An 8212-nucleotide genomic window follows, 5' to 3' on the forward strand; every position below is an offset into this window, starting at 1 on the left:
TAAACCCCACTGATTTTCATGCGAAGAACTAAAGCGCGATCGCTACCTGGGAGTCGAAGCTCCAGTTGCTCCACAATGGGGGCTTGCTTCTGATCCAGCCCTCCTAAGTCATGGTCACCCGTTGGAAAGAAGTTGCACAGTTGCTTCAAGGCAAAGCCGCTGAAGCTACCACCAAAGCTTACTCCTGAGTAACTTTATCGTACTTTATGCCTCGGAATAACCGTTTTTTCTAAACTGAAACCTCAGTATTCGGGTTAAATTGCCGTGTTGGCCCTTTGCGATAAATAAGTGGGTTTTGGGTCACAGTTTGGGCACTCGGTCTCAAAAAGGTTCGCCATCACTGGCCTAAGCTATGGGGCTGACCAGTTTGGGCTGAAAGGGGAAGGTTTAAATAGGGCAGGTGGATTTGGGAGAGGTAACGGCCACTGCAGGCTTCCTAAGGTTCGCATTTGGTTGGGGTGGACGAGAGAGAGAGAGGAAGCTGTTTATGGGCAAGGTGGATTTTTAAAAGGGTGATTGGTTTGCAGCATGGGTTGTTGGTGGCAAGGAGATGGTGATGAGGAATTGTGCATTATGAGGATACTTTTTTGTTGCTAAATAGATTTTGGATTTTTTTGTGTGTGTTTGCTGGCAGCTACAAGTAAATGTTTTTTGAGGGAAATGCACAGAGGACAGACTGTGGCTAGGGGGCTTTGTTCGGGATATGGTACACTGCAACCTTCCTTTGTTTTATCCTGACAACCGCCCTGCAAGGTAAGCTTATGGGCAGAGAATGACTAGTCTAAGGTTATCCAGTGATGTTCATGGAACAGTGCGGTTTTCAAACTTGGGTTTCCTCCTTTATCTGCTGCTTCCAAGTATATCAGCGTCAGACAGGGGGAGGTGGTGGACTAACCTGGATAGCTTTAAAAGGGGCTTGGACAGATTAATGGAGGAGAAGTCGATCTATGGCTACCAATCTTGATCCTCCTTGATCTGAGATTGCAAATGCCTTAGCAGACCAGGTGCTCAGGAGCAGCAGCAGCAGCAGCAGAAGGCCATTGCTTTCACATCCTACAGGTGAGCTCCCAAGGGCACTTGGTGGGCCACTGTGAGTAGCAGAGTGCTGGACTAGGTGGACTGTGGTCTGATCCAGCAGGCTTGTTCTTATGTCCCCATTTTTAGAGGTGTATCCATCAGGTCATCTTCAGGGCATTACTGAGGCTTTTGAGAGTCACTCCAGTTTCATTATTTGGAGTGAGGAGTTGTGGGTTCGAATCACGTTACTCTCTAAGCTGCCTGTTGCCTTCTAGATTGATGGACCCCCGACTGGTTTTGTGAAAAATAAAATGACGGTTGATAATTAAAATGTGATTAGGAAGGTTTACTGTGTAGCTGGCGATTGGGGTTTTGTGAAAGGTAGGTTTTTGTTGGCAGGAGTGCGGGGGGGAGTTACCATTTAGTACATAGGCATTCAAAAAGCCTGAGAGCTGGGAGTTATGAAGGGTTCCGGTGCTGTATCAGAAGGTTTATATTACCAGCCATAGTGGGCCTTATTAGGGGATAGGATGGGGTTCCTGTACATTTGATCCATCTTTGTTGATGAGGCCCCTGGGAGCGCTCAGGTAAAGGTTTTTGTGGGAGACTTTTATGTGGATATGTTTGAGCTGGCTATGCCATGAGATGTGAATTTGAGTTGGACAGATAGCTGCAAAATGTATGTAGGGATTTTGGGTTGGGAGTGAGGCATTGTTGCAAATGGAAGGGGAGAGGTTTATAAGATGAAGTAGGTGGATCTAAGAGGGAATACTGAATCTAGCAGGTTGAAAGCGTGACATGCTGCAGGCAGTGAAGTGAGGTTTCCAGGAAAAAAAGTCAGAATACTTTCCTGATGCCCTGAGTAGGACATGATCTAATGTAGCATGTTAGTTTTCACTTCATTCCAGTCTGCAAAATTTAGAAGTTATCCTGTGTTAATGTTATGTCCCCATAGCAGCCAATATATGAAATATTTGATTGGGGGAAGAATGGTTTAAATGTTCATACAAATTCAAATTTACATGTACATCATTTTTATTGTAATAGTGCTTACAAAAATTTAAAGATGATATGACAAGTAGTTCACTCACATTATTTATATGAAAAAAAATCAAAGGAACTGAGCACTGGCTGATTTGGGTTTTCCGGACTGTGTGGCCATGGTCTGGTACATTTTTCTTCTAACGTTTCGCTCGCATTTAGGGCTGATATCTTCAGAGGTCTGTCACAGTAAGATATGCTTATCTCTGTGCCACGGAGGAAAACACATCTTAACTGTAGAATATTTCCGAAGATACCAGCCAGGAGTGAAATGCTAGGAGCAAAAACTACCAGACCATGGCCACACAGCAGGGAAAACCCACAACAGCAAATTAATTCCGGCTATGAATGCCTTCAACAATACATTGAACTGAACACTGTTGGCACTGATTTTAGTGCAAGCAAGGGACTAGGCATGGTATGCCTTGGATGTGGCCATCCGTTGATCTGCTTCAGCAGAATCCTGCTGTCTTCAATGGAGGTCTCTGGAGCCCCTCATCACTGGCACAACTTGTTGGTTCCACATCAGATTGGTGATGACTCCTATATCCCTTCCACCACATGTGAATAAGAATGTGATGAAGACATACCTTGGAGATGGCACTGCGAGAGGACAGTCCGCACTTGTGGAAGTGGAAAAGTGGCAGAATGCAAGCTTAACGTCAGGCTCACATATTCCGTGATCACATGGTTTTAAAAACATTTTAGTAGCTGGTGATTGTTAACATTAAAACAATAACATGAACATGTAAGAGAGGGCATTATTTTATGGAGAAGCTAATGGGCCACTTGCAACTCTTTAACTGGAATCAGTTTGCTTCAATTTCATTTGATTTGAAGATGGGAATATTTTGAGAGGTCAGGAAATGGTTCGTTACTTTTTTCTAGCCAGCTGTAAAATCCAGTCACATCGCGATGTTACTTTCAACAATACATTTGAGATTGGTTTAAAAATCAGACCTTATAATGCAGAACTGTGTTAACGGAAGGAAAACTATGTTAACAAAAGTCTTTCATAGCTGAAATCAGTTGGCTGTTATGGGGTTTCCAGGCTGTGTGGCTGTGGTCTGGTCGTTTTTGCTTCTACAGTTTTCCCACATCTATGGTTGACATCTTTAGAGGCATGACATGGTAACATATGTTTCTCTCACTGAGCCATAGATGTGAGCGGAACATTAGAAGCAAAAACTACCAGACCAGGCCTACACAGCCCAGAAAACCCACAACAACTAGAAGGGAAAGCTATTTTTTAAAGTTACAATTTTTTTTTTACCAGCCAAGAAATCAAAGGGGGATTGAGACTGGGAAGGGCAACCACGAAGCAGCTAGAAAAGATTCTTCAAATGAAGGATGTGTTGCTTGCAACCCGTGTCGAGATCATTCATATCATTCCTCATTATTATATGTGGGTATGGAATTTGGGCAGTGAAGACATCTGATCAGGAAGAAAGTTGATTCCTTTGAAATGTGGTGCTAGAGGACAGTTTTACTGATCCCACGGACTGCCAAAAAGACAAATCAGTGGGCTCTAGATCAGGGGTCTGCAACCTGCGGCTCTCCAGATGTGCATGGACTACAAATCCCATCAGCCCCTGCCAGCACTGACCCAATTGGCTTAAGCGCCGCTGACAGGGAGGCTGTTAGAAGTATTCCATGAATCATCTGGAGAGAAACGCAGGAATTGCAGACCCCTGCTCTAGATAAATCAAACCTGAGCTCTCCCTGCAAATGACTAAATACTTTTAGTTTCATTTATTTGGGACTAAATACTTTTGGTTTGCCTGCTTCTTGAGGACAGGAGTCATTTGGAAAAAGATAATAATAATGCTTACTGAAAAAAAAAGTTGAAGCGCAGTAGGAACACGAAGGAACGCCGCATGGAAATGGGTCAATTCTATAAAGGAAGCCACGGCTTTGCAAAAACTCAGCAAGGCTGATAACAATGGGACGTTTTAGAGGTTATTAATTCATAAGTTTGCCATAAGTCGGAAATGACTTTTGAAGGCACTTAACATACACAATTTTAGGGGTCTTCAAACTATGGCCCTCCAGATGTTCATGGACTACAATTCCCATCAGCCCCCGCCAGCATGGCCAAGTGGTAGGGCTCATGGGAATTGTAGTCTATGAATATCTGGAGGGCCATAGTTTGAAGACCCCTGTATTATACCCTTTTCCACAAAAAGAGGACAGTGCGTCGTGTGTACTTCGGCGGAAGCTGAGCGTGTGTGCCTTTGCATGTCCGAGAGGTCCCGGTTCTCTTTTAGGACTAAAGAATTGTATTTTAAGTCCTGGCCTCATCCAAAGCCATTATCATGCAGTAATGTTAGAAAGCGTCAGCGTTTTCGCCAAACGAGGTGGCTTGTTAGCGCTCCAGTGACTATCAGCAACCCTTTTGCTTTTCCTCGCCCCAGCTGCCATGCTCGGCCATTTTGTTTCCCGTGGCAGCACGGCGCCTACAAAGCTTTCAAGTGAAAAGCTTTCGAAAGAATTTCGCTGCTGGTGGATTTGTCAGGGCACAAGCCCCTTCCAGAGTGCACTATACAAAGTAAAGTTTGCAAATAGGATTTGCTCGGTGCTGCCGAAACGTGCAGAGGACAGGCTCTCCTTCCCCTGGCCCCTGTCAGACACAGAGCTTTCAGATGGGCTTCTAAGCTTCTGCTGGATTGCAGGAAAGATCTACAAGCATTCAGGACCCACCTACTTCCTCGCTGCTGGACCTGGTAATCGCCCGAAAAGTTCCAGCCCCAGAAATCTCCTACGTTCCAGACTGACAGGCAGGCGAGGGCTTCTGTGGAAGGCTGTGTTGAAACCACGTTTTGAAGACGGCTTTTCAGAGGACCGTTTTTGGGATGCGATGGCTGGATGTCAAGCTTCACGCTGAGTTCCTTCTGTGGTTGTCCGTTGCTGGAGACAAAAAAAAGGAGCAGCAGTGGCGTAGGGGGTTAAGAGCTCATGCATCTAATCTGGAGGAACCGGGTTTGATTCCCCGCTCTGTCGTTTTCTGGAAGCTATGGAGAGTATTTATCTGTGGAATTCCAGGTTAGCTCTGTACATCCCATGCCTTCGCCAGCTGGGTGACCTTGGGCTAGTCACAGCTTCTCGGAGCTCTCTCAGCCCCACCCACCTCACAGGGTGTCTGTTGTGAGGGGGGGAAGGGCAAGGAGATTGTCAGCCCCTTTAAGTCTCCTGTAGGAGAAAGGGGGGATATAAATCCAAACTCCTCCTCCTCCTCTTTCTTCTTCTTCTTCTTCTTCTTCTTCTTCTTCTTCTTCTTCTTCTTCTTCTTCTTCTTCTTCTTCTTCTTCTTCTTCTTCTTCTTCTTCTTCTTCTTCATCATGTAAAGTGTGCTGCAAAATGGAATTAGAACTGTGCAGCCTCACGCACAAGGACAGTTACACCAGAAATTTAAATCAGGCCATTGTAGCGTGTTTTGGTTTGCAACCAGGTACAAGTTCAGACAGTAAAATGCCCCCTCTTGACGTCCCAGGTACCATCTGCTGTTTCATCTTCGGCATTTTGCCAGTCCCCTCCCGGGCATGGGTTCGGACGTCGCCAATAAATGGGATGCTACGATGCTGCTGCTGTTGTTTTAAAGGGATTTTAATGTGTCATTCTATATTTCTATATTCTGATTGTATATTGTTGTTTTGCTTTTGGTTTTACTGTACACCGCCCAGAGCCTTCTGGGGGTTGGGCGGCATATGAAATATAATTAATAATAATAATAATAAAAGCACACAGGAGGAAGAGAGAAGCTCACTGAAGAAAATGTTCAAGGTGATGAAAAATGTAAGGAATGACCCTTGGCTGCGACATAATCTCAGCAGTCAGTGATGAAGATTTCATGCATCTCTTGCAACACCATCAATGAGTTATGCAAGCAAATCTTCTCAGCCAGATAGACCAGAAGTTTCATCCCGGGAAAACAAAAGCAATGCCTGTGATTGTTTTGGGTTTGGCACCATACTTCTCTGGCCTTCTACTAAAACAACAAACAGTGCCAGGTATTTGTTGACGAAGTAGTGGATCAGGTGATTCAAAAAGATAAGATGGATTTAGTGGTTCATTTTTTGGGAGCAACGGGGTGAGAAAGTTTCCATATAGCACTTGACCAGTGTTTTTCTTCAAACTGCTACTGCTGAAGACCTTCAGAAGTTTCAAGAAGGTATGTCTCCATTACCAGTTTACTTCAGGTATGTGTGGATGGGCCAAATGTAAACCACCTTTAAAAAAAAAAGTGGAAAGACATGAAAACCAACCATGACTGGAAAGGAGAAGGAAACAAATTGAGATCACATAGTCTTCATGCTGTGCATGGGTCTTTTAAAACAGGATTGAAATGGGACATAATTCAGTCTTTTGCAACATGAATTGTGCAATCAAAGATTCTCCAGGTGGGTGGGCATCGAATGCAATTTACCCAAAAGGTTTACTCCACTAGGTACTCCAATTGGCCATGCTGGCAGGGGCTGATGGGAATTGTAGTCCATGAACATCTGGAGAGCCGCAGGTTGCAGACCCCTGAGAGCTTGCTTGTCAGTACACATTGGCTTTGCAGCAAAGAAGCTCTCAAAAGAAACTAAGTGAGAGCATCAAGTGGCCGAGTTTTCAGTGATGAAACTTGGTAGTAACAGATTGAAAAGTTGATTAAGGGAAGGTCCTTTGAAGCTCAAGATGGGTTGTGGCTCTATCAGCATTAGATGCCATTATTATACACAAACCAAAGGTGAGAATCATCAAAAACAGGGACTGACCTTGAACTTCTGAGTGCAGCAAATTGAATCAGTGACACAGCTGAGAAATCAAAGCAACAACACAACTTTTAACCGCAGCTGTCCACGATAAATTCAGGGTCAGCTTCAAGTATACCTGGTAGGACGGATGATGATGTTGGATTGGACACATTTTACAATGGTGTTTTGAATTGTCAGACTTGTGGAATGTTGTTAAGATGCACGTTAGCCTGTCTCATGGTCATTCTTCTGTTGAAAGTGGAGTTTCAGTTAATGGGGTAAGCCAAGTATTAAAGCATAGAAGGGAACTTTGCACAAAGAAACTGTTGCCTGTCAGTGCCCGTTTAATAATGCTGTTCTGAGTTCTGGAAGACTTGAATCTACCCTGTTTCTCCAAAAATAAGACATCCTGAGAACCCCTGAGAATAAGACGTAGTAGAGGTTTTGCTGAAGTGCTAAATATAAAACATCCCCCAAAAGTAAGACGTAGCAAAGTTTTTGTTTGGAAGCATGGCCGTCGAACAGAACACTAGCATGCAGCTGTGGACTGGAAAAATAAGACATCCCCTGAAAATAAGACATAGCACATCTTTGGGAGCAAAAATTAATATAAGACACTGTCTTATTTTCGGAGAAACGCGGTGTAGTAATTGAAAGGGGTATGTTGCAGTTGGTCAGACATACACACAACACAGAGTACTCAGAGGTTAAACACCATATGCAACAAGGAGAAACTATGAAGAAAGGAGAAAAACTTGAGGGGGAAATTAAACACCTTGAAATGGCTAAAAACAGACTGAGAAAAGAAGCCTAAATGGAAGGAGAAACAATCAGAAATGAAAACGGAAGGTGTGCTAGCTGTACATTGTTATTCAATCTTTTTTGTTAAAGCAATAATCGCAAAATTTATGAATTTCCAAGTTGGTTCTCTTTACCGGCAGTTCCACGAAGCAAAGCTTCTTATTAGTGGTTTCAGGAAAGCCTTATCCCATAAAACACGTTCGCTGACATTTTATTGTGTATGATTTTTAGCGTTGCTTCGGAACAAGAACAAGAACGTTCTGTCATTTGTTAAAGCTTTGAGATGATGTGCGCCGAAGTTCCCTCTTTGTGTAATTGTTAATGCATTTTCAAAACAGATGCGTTCGGAGTTAATCAACATGGCGGGGAATTAAGTCGACGCTTTTGGTGTACCAGAAACCTTGTTTTAAGAAAGGTTTTTCTATTTCAGTACTACAGTGTAGTTTTGAACCGTTTAATGCAGTGGTGGCGAACCTATGGCACTTTTGAAGGTGCCAAAAGAATTGCTTGCACTCAAAAGATTCTCTGTGGAGCACTTGGCGTGAACAGAGTTCTCCGCCATGTAGCATAATAGTACAGTTATTTCAGGGAGACTATTAAAGCACTAAACCTACAAG

This window comes from Sphaerodactylus townsendi, linkage group LG05 (assembly GCF_021028975.2).
Source record: "Sphaerodactylus townsendi isolate TG3544 linkage group LG05, MPM_Stown_v2.3, whole genome shotgun sequence".
NCBI lineage: Eukaryota > Metazoa > Chordata > Lepidosauria > Squamata > Sphaerodactylidae > Sphaerodactylus > Sphaerodactylus townsendi.